Source organism: Lissotriton vulgaris, chromosome 2_1, assembly GCF_964263255.1.
Source record: "Lissotriton vulgaris chromosome 2_1, aLisVul1.2, whole genome shotgun sequence".
In the NCBI taxonomy this organism is placed as follows: domain Eukaryota; kingdom Metazoa; phylum Chordata; class Amphibia; order Caudata; family Salamandridae; genus Lissotriton; species Lissotriton vulgaris.
The window spans coordinates 723,981,308-723,992,422 of NC_141687.1; positions in this window are offsets into that span (position 1 = coordinate 723,981,308).

Sequence of the window (11,115 nt, forward strand, 5' to 3'; positions counted from 1 at the left end):
CACCTGATTACCACCATGGAAACTCTGGGCTTAACTCAAAGGGTACTAGGACCAACACACCAGGCCGGGCACACTCTAGACCTAATCTTCACCAACATGCCCAATCTAACTAATGAACCCCCGCTGCCCATGATATGGACTGATCCCTTTCTTTTAAAATTTAGCTTTCCTAAGCCGAACGGGTCAAGTCTTAGAATCCATAAAAAAACGCTTTAGTTCGACCCTGGCGTAAAATGACTCCGGAGGCGTTCTTGACTCATTTTAAACCTCCTAAAGAAAAATCAAATAATGTCGAATTAATGTTAACCCAGCTAGAAGCATCCATTAGGAATGCGCTCGATAAAATCACCCCAGAAACCAATGTTCATGTAAAATCCATTGTGTCCTCTTGGTTCACCGATGCTCTAAAAAAAGAAAAAATGGTCAGCAGATCAGCGGAACGTTTGTGGAGAAAAACCAGAACGCTGGAAAATCGTAAGAATTACAAAATGGCACACTCCAACTATTTAAAAAATATAAAAACAGCAAAAACACTTTAACTCACTCAAAGAATAAATAAAGCGGCCCACTCTAGTAAAGAGCTTTACAAAATACAGAAGGAATTTACCGCCCGTCAGGTGGAACAATCCGTATTCAACCCCACTGTGGAATGGGTTTACTCGCTGTCATCCTATTTTGACAATAAAATCAAACTGATTTATTCCACATTTTCAGCCACCAGCCAAGACTCATCCCAACATGGTAAGGAGTCCCCTTTCAAGCCTATCATCATCGAAGCCATAGACATACCGTATCTTACAGAATTTGAGCCGATCACCACTTCAGAAGTGTTAGAAGGTCTTAGGAAAATCAAATCTGGCTCCTCTACCGACCTGATGTCCCCCCGAAAGTGTATGGTGATACTCCCGCTACTGGCCTGCTCTCTCACGAACATCTTTAAAACCTCCTTTGAGCAAGCATCTATACCCAGAAGTTGGAAGCAGGCTCAGGTCAAACCAATTCTAAAAAAGTCCACCAGTGACCCCACCATCCCGTCTAACTACCGGCCTATTTCTTTACTGCCCTACTTTGGGAAGATACTGGAATATTTGGTGAATAAACGTATTACCACCCATATTGAAACGCATGCTCTTTTGGACCCCTCACAGTCGGGGTTCCGCGCTGCCCATGGAACTGAGACAGCAGCTGTAATTGAGATCGTGGATAACATCAGACTCACTCTAGATAAAGGTGATTCCGCGGTTCTCATCCTATTGGACCTATCGGCTGCCTTTGATACCATATCCCACAGCATTCTATAACATCGGATGTGAGAGATAGGTATCAGAGGCAAGGCCCTATCCTGGTTTGAGAACTATCTTGCGGATTGCCTTACCTATATTAAGGTTGACACTCTTTAATTTAAAAAAGTCAAAAGATCTTTATTCGGATTGTAAAACATCCATAAAAGTACATATAAAACATAGCAGAGGTAAAAACACAAATATAAAATAAAAATAAGCACAAATAGCAGCCCGCATGGTTACAAATTCATAGCAATAAACAGCTTTATCATGTGCAAAGAGGCAATTATTAGTGCAAAATATGCAATGTGCAAAATGTGCATAGTGCAATGTTTCAATCGATGAGCAAAGAGGCACGGGACCGGACAACTGCTTTGAGAAAGCAGCTCACTCTAAAGATAGCCTCATCCGTCTTTAGCAATAGCAAATCTTTAAAAGCTAGTTTAAAATCCATCAAAGCATTTTTTCTACAATATGGCACTAAAAAGTGCAAAGTGTGCATTCTATAAAAACCACAAAAGAAAGTGAAATGGAGCAGACTTTGTTTGCCGCCAAGGTTACAGGGACAGCTTAGATTTTTCACATGTTTGTTGAAGCCTAACGGGAAGCAGAGTACATTTATGATGCTTCCATCCCTGAACCGAAACAGCAAGCTCCTATTCCACCTGCCCAATTTTATGCGGAGATAGCCCTGAGGCAGGGCAAGAGGTTTGTCGCTTGGCTCCACAAGGGAGATATACCTGGATGTGGATGGCTTTGCCAAGTCGCACCTTAACCTCTCGTTGCAATAAAAATCATACAAGGCCTTTTTTTAGTAAGTTCTTATGCGTGCAGTCAATCAGTTGAAGGGAGGTAAAAAGATGTCCCTGCCCCACGCTCGATAGACTGTTTTCCACAGCCTTAAACCAGGGTATGAAATTAGCCCTCTCACAATTTAAGCAGTCCATAATGATATCACGTGACAGGGAGGCAGCAGAATTACACCAAATTGTTATCCAGAAAAGGGCAGGTCTGGATCTTATGAAATCCTCTATATAATGGAGGTTTAATTCCCTGTGGCAAACGTAAATTGGTGCAGTAATAACCCCCCCCAAGACCTTCCGGCAAAATCTATTTTCTTCAGTCTGTAGTTGGGTACAGTTCGAATAACCCCACACCTCAGCACCGTAGGTTCCTACAGGTAAGCAATGCGTTCTATAGATTTGTAACAATGATGTAATCACATCTGCCTGGATGGGTTGGCGGAGGGAGGTTAAAGAATCTATAGCTTTGCTCATTTTGTTCCTTCCATGGGCAACGTGGGGCTGCCAAGATCCAGTGTTGGAGAATAACAAACCGAGGTAGGGGAAAGTGCAAATGCTTTTTAAAATATTGTCCCCTGACAGGATCTGGCTTATTTTATAACGTTTTGGGCCACATGACATTATGAACGACTTCTTAAAATTGGTGCAAAAGCCCAGATTTGCCATATATTTAACAAAACCAGAAATTAAAATTCGCAAAGCATTGGGTGTGCGGCCCATAAGGACCGCATCGTCCGCATAAAGGAGTGCGGGTATTGGTTTGCCATTAACTTGCAGAACATCGTTAGATAGATTGCTCAAAGAGTCACTCAATTCATTTTTATACAAAATCAAAAGCAGGGGGGCCAAGACACAACCCTGTCTGACCCCCTGCTGATTAAAATATCATTAGAAACTTTGCCATCGTTGTTAAGTCGCACACGGGCTTTCAGATCGCTATGAAGATGTGCCTGAAAATAAACTAAAGAATCGTCTAAACCATAATTCAACAGAACTGACCATAAACGGGAATGGTTTACAAAATCAAAGGCAGAACTTAAATCCATAAACCCAAAATATAAAGGGGATTTTTTGGCAATCGTGTATTTGGCCATAAGCAGGTTTAGGTTTAAGCATTGCTCCACCGTGCCCACTTTGCTTCTGAAACCTAACTGGCATGGATGTAAGATGGTATTTTCTTCCGTCCAGGTTCTAATTCTGTTAAAAAGGACCCTGCATAGAACTTTTAGCGTGTTGTCGATTAAGGATATGGGGCGGTAGCAACCAGGGTCAAGTCTGTCACCTTTTTTGAATATTGGTACAATAGTGCTGTTAGACCATGCTTCCGGGACAGAGGTATGAGATAAATTGTTAAAAACATTACATAACAAGGGTGCCCAAAAGTCAGGTTCAGATTTAATTTGGTCGATGGATAAGCCATCAGGGCCGGGGACTTTATTCCCAGCACTTTCGATGATGGCGCCTCCACCTCCGACAGCAAAATAGTCAAGGGCCTTACTGCTGGGACAATTTCTGTTGGGTTGCCAGACGCAGAAGCATCATAGATCCTAGAAAAATGGTCAACCCACACATCCCCTGTTATGTTACAGTTGATAGGGGAAATGTTAGAACCCAGTGATCTAAGGTTCTTAACTGCCCTCCAAAACCCGGCTACATCTCTTAAGGCAGCTGTGCGGACAAGAGAGTCCCAGTGGTCTTTTATTAGTTCCTCAGATCTGATTTTTAGGGTGTATTTATATCTAGATCTCGAGAATCCTTACCAGGGACAAATCGCGCGGTACAGCAATAAGGGCGGCCCTAAGTTCCCGATTGGCTTTGGAGCATGAGGTGTCAAACCACCTAGGATTACTTTTATTATGGGCTAAGACAGGCTTAGAAATTTCTATTTTTATGGCCTTACAAAGCTCACAAAATGAGTTAACGATATCAGGCCCGGGGCTGGATGTTGATAGGCAAGCCGGGGCCAGAGTGGGATGTTTTTTAATGACTCTCGCCAAAACACCCTGATTGTCTATCCCCTTCCAAACCACCCTTAGCCTGTCTGTCGATGCCATTAAGTTTTTAGGCCCGATTTCTATTCTCTTCCCTGGGTTTTTAATTGATTTGAGACAAATTAAAATTGGGTAATGATCGCTATACATGGTCCTAATAACCTCTGATTTTATTAAAAGGTCCTCGAGGTGAGAGGAAATGAATACGTAATCTATGGTGGTTGAGCTCCCACGCCCAATATAGGTGGGGGCAGGTACGTTATCCGCACCGATATCTAATTTCTCCATTGCATCAACTAAATCACGTGTAGCTAGCAGGTTTAGTAATTCCTCTCCTCTCTTACAGGGTGGGGTTCTAAGGTGAATGTGTGCATTGAAATCACCTCCTATGCAAATGCCATCAAATCTGCCATATTTTTGGCCATCCACTACGTCATCAATAAAATTGAACAGTTTTAGGAAATTGGTGTTGGGGTGGGTTGTAAAGTCATTATTATAAAAGTTAATGAAACATAACTTTAACCTGCCAATATATTTCAACGCCATAAAATTATTGTTATTTGTTAGCAGTGGTTCAGTTTTAGCTCCAGCAATGATTCTGACCCAGATGGATAACCCCCCACTGGCACGACCAATGCGAGGAGAAGGGACGATCAGATTATGACAGCTATAACCTTCGAGGAGTAGAGGGTTCATGCACCAAGTTTCCTGCAGCATTAGGACATCAAAGCTGGTAACCCAATCAGTCCAGGACTTTATTTTCATTTTAGCGCTAAGGCCTGCGATATTCCAACTCAGGATGGTTAAATCATCTGAAGGTGTGGTAGAAATGTGGCCCTGTGGACCTATTATGGAATCAAATGACGCCCTGCGCCTGCCGGGTGAATTGGGCAGTGATGCAGTGAGGCAAGTGGAAGGATTTCCTGCAAGGACATGCTTATTAATAAGATCACTGGTGGAAATGTTAGGTAGGATGTCTAATGGTCAGTCCAAACTACATGTTTCTGCTAATGCGGTGTATCTATTAAAAAGTGGAAAGGGCGGTGGGGCTGAACAAAATTGCCTTGGTGGAGGCCTATAAAAGTAACGCAAAGGCAGGGAAGTAACAACAGTAGATGGGCCCGGGTAAATGCTGTTGTGGTTGAGTATGTATTTAACAGTACCAGGGTACCTGAAATTTACAACAATGCAGTCCCCATTAAAGTCTTTACGTAGGGGACCAACCCAACTCACTCGGCGGGCAGACAAAATTTCATTTGAGATATCATGACCTACCCCCTTGTGCTTGGTCAGCCAGTCAATGCACTTATTGTTCAGCTGAACCCAAGACTCACCTTGTCCATCCCTAAGGGGTGGTACGCCTGCCAGTACTAGAACATATGGGCAGGCTTAAGGTGGTAAGTGGAGGGCGGGTTCCTGGAGTTTTGTAGGTCTGCTAGCGGCTGGTTGTCCCTTGCTGGCATCGTTACTACTTTGGGCCACAGGTTTTGCAGTGGTTATAGTGGGGCCTTCCTTCCGTGTGCTGTTGACTACAGTGGTGGTGTGAGAAGGAACAACTGCTGTGAGAGAGGTGGGCTTGGCTTTCGTGGCAGGTTTAGTTTGCTCGGTGTTGTCACGTCTAGATGTGATGTTAGCTGTTGGAGTACTACAGGTTTGGACCCACCCTTTAAGCTGCTGCTGGTGCTAGGCCCTCCAGACATGATAGCCTTACTAACAGACTCTAGGTCCTTCAAAAGACGATCACCCCTCATCTGATCAAAGCTGATCGCCCCCTTCCTTTTTACCTCTTCTTTTTTAACTAGGTTTTCTAGTTTATCTAATCTTTTAAAAACAGTATTGAATTGTTTGATCAATTGACTTGTCATTTGTTTAAAAATAGTATCCACAATTGTCGCAATAAAGTTCCCATTGGGCTTGGATTGGATGATGTTTTCAGTTAAATACTCAGTCTGTGGGCCCAAAGAGTTATGGTCATCGATGAAAGGGGTTGTGGGGACAGCCATCTCAACAGGTAACAGGGTTTGAGTATTAACAGGGATGCCCTCGGATTGATGCTATTTCCCTCTGGTCCACATACTCTGGGGGGTTGGTTGGTTCTTATTGCGGGTAGGTTGCTTCCTTTTATTTACTGTAGATTTTAAGGGACCTCTTTTCCTTTTACCGTCACCAGTTTTGTTGCTCGGAGACGGGGATGCAATGACAGACTGTACAACACAGTCAGGCTGGGAATCGATAGTTATGACAGGGCTACTGCGCCCAGGCAGCAATTCCAACGAAGGTACCTGAGTAGTGGGTTTCAAGATGGTAATTACTGGTGATAGCGGTAGGTTGTTAGATGGACATACTTGAGGTGACTGCAGGTGACTAGTGTTGCAGCCCAATGACATCCTCCTTTCAGTATTAGCAATTTCCTCCTGGACCATATTGAGGGCGTTTTCCAGTAAGCATTCAAAGGAGGAGGGTGGGGCAGAGGGGTTTACAGGGGCAGCGGTTGTGGTGATATTACGTTTCCCCATAGTCACTTTTCCCCGGCTCGCCTCTTATAGCAGCACTTAGAGGGGTGGCCAGCCCGCCCTCTGTTGGCCTCTGAGGGCCTAAGAGGGCCCGCCCTTTGCCTGGGCTTCGCCCGGCGCCGCCCGCGCGCATCCGCGACGCGGAGGGAGCGTCTCTGTTAAGTAGCGCCTCCGGGCGCGCTGGGAGCAGGAAACAGGAAGTGGCCGTAATGCTCCCTGGGAGCTGTAGTCTCCAGCTGTGGAATGGCGGTGCTGCTGCTGCGGCGAGACTACAGCGTGTGGGGTCCAGGAGCGAGTGCTCATTCTGCAGGTAAGGTCTCCGTTCGTGGCACCGTTTGATTTTTCCCCCGCTCCACCGAGGGAGCGTCTCGGTTAAGTAGCGCCTCTGGGAGCAGGAAACAGGAAGTGGCCGCAAGGCTCTGTGGGAGCTGTAGTCTCCAGCCGCGGAATGGTGGTGCTGCTGCTGCGGCGAGACTACAGCGTGTGGGGCCCAGGCGCGAGTCCTCGTTCTGCAGGTAAGGTCTCCGTTTGTGGCACCGTTTGATTTTTTGACACTCTTGTATCTAGCAGTTTGCCTCTCACTGTAGGAGTCCCGCAAGGGTCAATTCCTAGCCCTATGTTATTTAACCTATACCTAACTCCCTTGGCTAACATAATAAAATCTCATGGCTTCACAATGTTGTCATATGCCGACGTGACCTGGGAATCATGATTGATTGCTCTCTTTCTATGAAAACCCACATTAACCAAGTATACGGTGTTTGTTACGGGATCTTGCATAAACTGCGTAAAATATTTAAATGGCTACCTCTTGAAACCAGAAAGCCTTTGGTCCAAGGCTTAATTATAATCCGATTGGACTACGGAAACGCCCTGTTTACTTCCATCAATGAGTGTTTACTCTCTAAACTTCAAACGCTACAGAATGTCGCGGCGAGATTGGTGCTAGGACTGCCCTCTAGGTCTGCCACTACTCCCACCCTGAAACAACTGCACTGGTTGCCAATCCGTCAGAGAAGCCAGTTTAAAATATTAAGTCTGGCCCACAAACTCCTTTAAAGCACTGGGCCTACATACCTTGTGAAAAAATTGGTCTGGTATCGCCCTTCCAGATCATTAAGATCCAGTTCAAAATCCCTTCTAGTGCAGCCACGGGTTCGGAAGTCGCGAAATGGATGTCGATCCTTTTCCTACGTAGCTCCTCTACTCTGCAATAAATTACCCCCTCATCTTCTGTCTATCTCCAACCACCAGGCTGCGCGTCACATTACTGATGCGGGCCCTCGCATCGCAAGACTGTCATTGACCACAGTCTTGAAAACAATGCTGGACTCCACCTCGTAAGCTCTGCAGCTTCTTCGAAACCAGCTGGTGCACAATGCATATTCAATACATACTCATCGAAGGCCTCCTCAACGACGATGCAGAACCTCACATCGTGGACTCGCAGCTCCTTCGAACCGACCCTGCACAACGCATCTTTGACCAGGACCCCACATTTCCTCGGCTGAGCAACAATTCTTAGCGACCATGATTTAACTTACTCTTGTTCAGCGGGCCTAGCTTGGTCCCTGAAGCAAGCCTACACTACATCGTGGTTGGCCTGCACTTGCAACTTTGTCCCTCTCACTGAAATCTTTAGAATTGCATATCTCCAGTTCTAATGATTGGATTTTTGTTGTTTAGGTCTTAATTTATTATTAAAATGTAGTCTATGTTTAAAAATTGGTGTGGGATTTTCTTGTGTTGTTTTCTCTTTATCACTCTTCGAAGTGCTGCATAGATACTTTACACATTGCTTCTAGGTTAAGCCTGACTGCTCTGTGCCAAGTTACCAGAGGGTTGGGCACAGGTTAATTTGGGGTTTGCTTGTGACTTATCCCTGACAAGGATTGTGGTTCCTGCTTGAGAATAATTTCCCCTCCCCCAACCAGTAACTCCATTTCTTACACTCTCCTTCATTGGAGCCATTGTGGACGTGCTTCAGTTTTGAGCCTTTCCCCCAGGAAAGAGAGTCCAGAACATTCAAGCTATGATCCTGAATTTCAGTGAGGTATACTCTGAGGCTGCTGGGACTGATGGCCTCCTGCATCTTGCTGTCAAGCACGCCAGGTGGCATATGCAGGCTCTGCAGATAGATCTGAAGTCCAAGTGGGCCCAACATCAAGTGGATTTCTCTGACCATGTTCAGATTTCAGAATAGACTGCAAAAGATATGCAGTGGAGGTTACTAAGCTTCGATTGAGTCAGCGGCAGATCCTACCCATAGGTGATAGTTACTAGGTACAGCAGTTGCAGTCCTTGTCAGTGCAGCCTCTCTTTGCTGGTCACTCGGTGCAGCAGGGCAGTCCTTCGTTGGCCCTTTACCTTTAAAACCTGCATTTTGGGGCTGAATATATAATGACGAATGTATTGTAGAATCCACCATTATTTTTCCAAATTTTCTTGGGGAAGACCCCCCCCCCTTTTTAGTGATCAGGCTTCCTCACTGCACTCGGTATGCTCCATATGGGGGTAGGGCTGTCGCAATTTGCCAGGACTGCTTTGGGGTCCCAGGCGAGAGCAGGAGCTTATTGTATTGCCAAATAGACCACTATATACATACATGCCAATAGACCCGATTCAGGCTGTTTTCGATCTGATATTGCCTCTGCTTCAATAGACGTGGATGAGGAAAATGCATTCTCTTAAACATTTTTTTAAACCTCCCACTTTCTTCTTCTAAAATGTTGGCATGTATGTGTATGCATCTATATGAAAAAGGTTTCTCAGATTTATGTACCTAAAAAATAAATACGGAAACTCTTGGAAAATGTAGAATCTGACCAAGGATTCAACTTTCGAAATAAAACCAAACATTGATAAGTTTGTCGCGGAGATGCAGCACTAGCCTTCCCATTAAAATATTTAGATTTTTGAATATTCTTTCAATATAAACTATTAAAATCTTTAGTAATTTGAGTATTTATTTGGTGTTGTGTATTTTTTGCGACATACAGTTTTAATGTTTAAAATGTAAAATCGTACAAATTGCTTGGGGTTCCCCGGCTTCCTCTAGTGATTCAGTGGGTCCCCAGGAGTCAAAAGGTTGGGAACCAGTGGCATAGATTATAATGTACTTGTAATAAGGCAGACGGGAAAGTTGTCACATTTGTGGTGGATTAACCCATACGCCAAAGTCTAAATCAGGCCCTTATTCTTAAGTTGTCTGATGGGGACTCCGGGTGAGCCCATGCACAAATTTGTCTTAAGGATTTTGACTTTCAAAACAGTGCTTTCTAGTTGAAATAACCTCAGCCATACAGGTAAGAGAGTTGCAGGGTCTTATTTCCCATCCATCCTTTACTTCCTTTTACTCTAACAAATTGGTGTTGAGAACCAGCTTGCTTTCCTGCCAAAGGTGGTGACTCCTTTCCACCTGTCTCAGTCTATCACCCTTTGGACCTTGTATCTCAGAAAGGAGAAGGAGTGATTGAATAGATTTTATCCAAGGCGGTAGTCAACTAATACCTGCACTGCAATAAGGACATTCATCTGGATGAGTGACTCTTCGTAAGGTACTGTGATGCCAAGAGGGTAAAGCAGTGCAGAAAAGCAATGCACAATTGACAGTGAAACCCTGCAGCAGCTAGCACCTAACCTGCTATCCCCAAAGTGATAAAAGAGGGAAGTACCCCAAATTTGTGTGCACACAGTGTTAAGCCCCCACTGTCAAGGTGCGGCCCTCAACTGGACTTGACAATGTTGAACATAAAAGGGCGATCAGTGCACCACTACATGAACAGTAAAACAAATGACAAGGCCTATATCCAGAGTTGTATCCTTCAAAACGTCTTTTTTATTTGTTATTAACCACAATTTAATTTGAACGTAACATGTAGAGTAGACCAGCCAAATTGTTTCGTCCAATACAATGGACTTCTTCAGGGCATGTGCGGAATCATCATCCATAAAGCACCGTTATATCTGTGGCAAATGCAAATAGTCAGTGTGTTTTATGTAACTGGAACGGAACAGATTAATCACTCTGTATATGTTATAAAACAATTGTAAGTAGCTATGTCCTAATATCAAAATTCCGATAATATGCGGTGCATCAAGAGTCCGTAATACGCCGGTCACACACACAATTAAGGTGACCCAAGACAGACAGAACCATCAGTTCAGCACCATGATACACCCTGGAGCAATGCGTTCATAGGAATTCTCCTTTCCTGGTATGTAAACCCGGCGTATTACTGATAACATATAACACGCTGACTATTTGCATTTTCCACAGATATAATGGTGCTTAATGGATGATGACTCTGCATATGCCCTGAAGAAGTCCATTGTATTGGACGAAACGCGTTGGCTGGTCTACTCTAAATGTTGCATGTTACGTTCAAATCAAATTGTAATTAATAAAAAAGAGGAATTGAAGCATACAACTCTGGATACAGACTTTCTAATTTGTTTTACTGTTTATACGGTTGTGCACCAATTGCTCTTTTATGTTCAACAGTGCAGAAAAGCACTCTGTCAA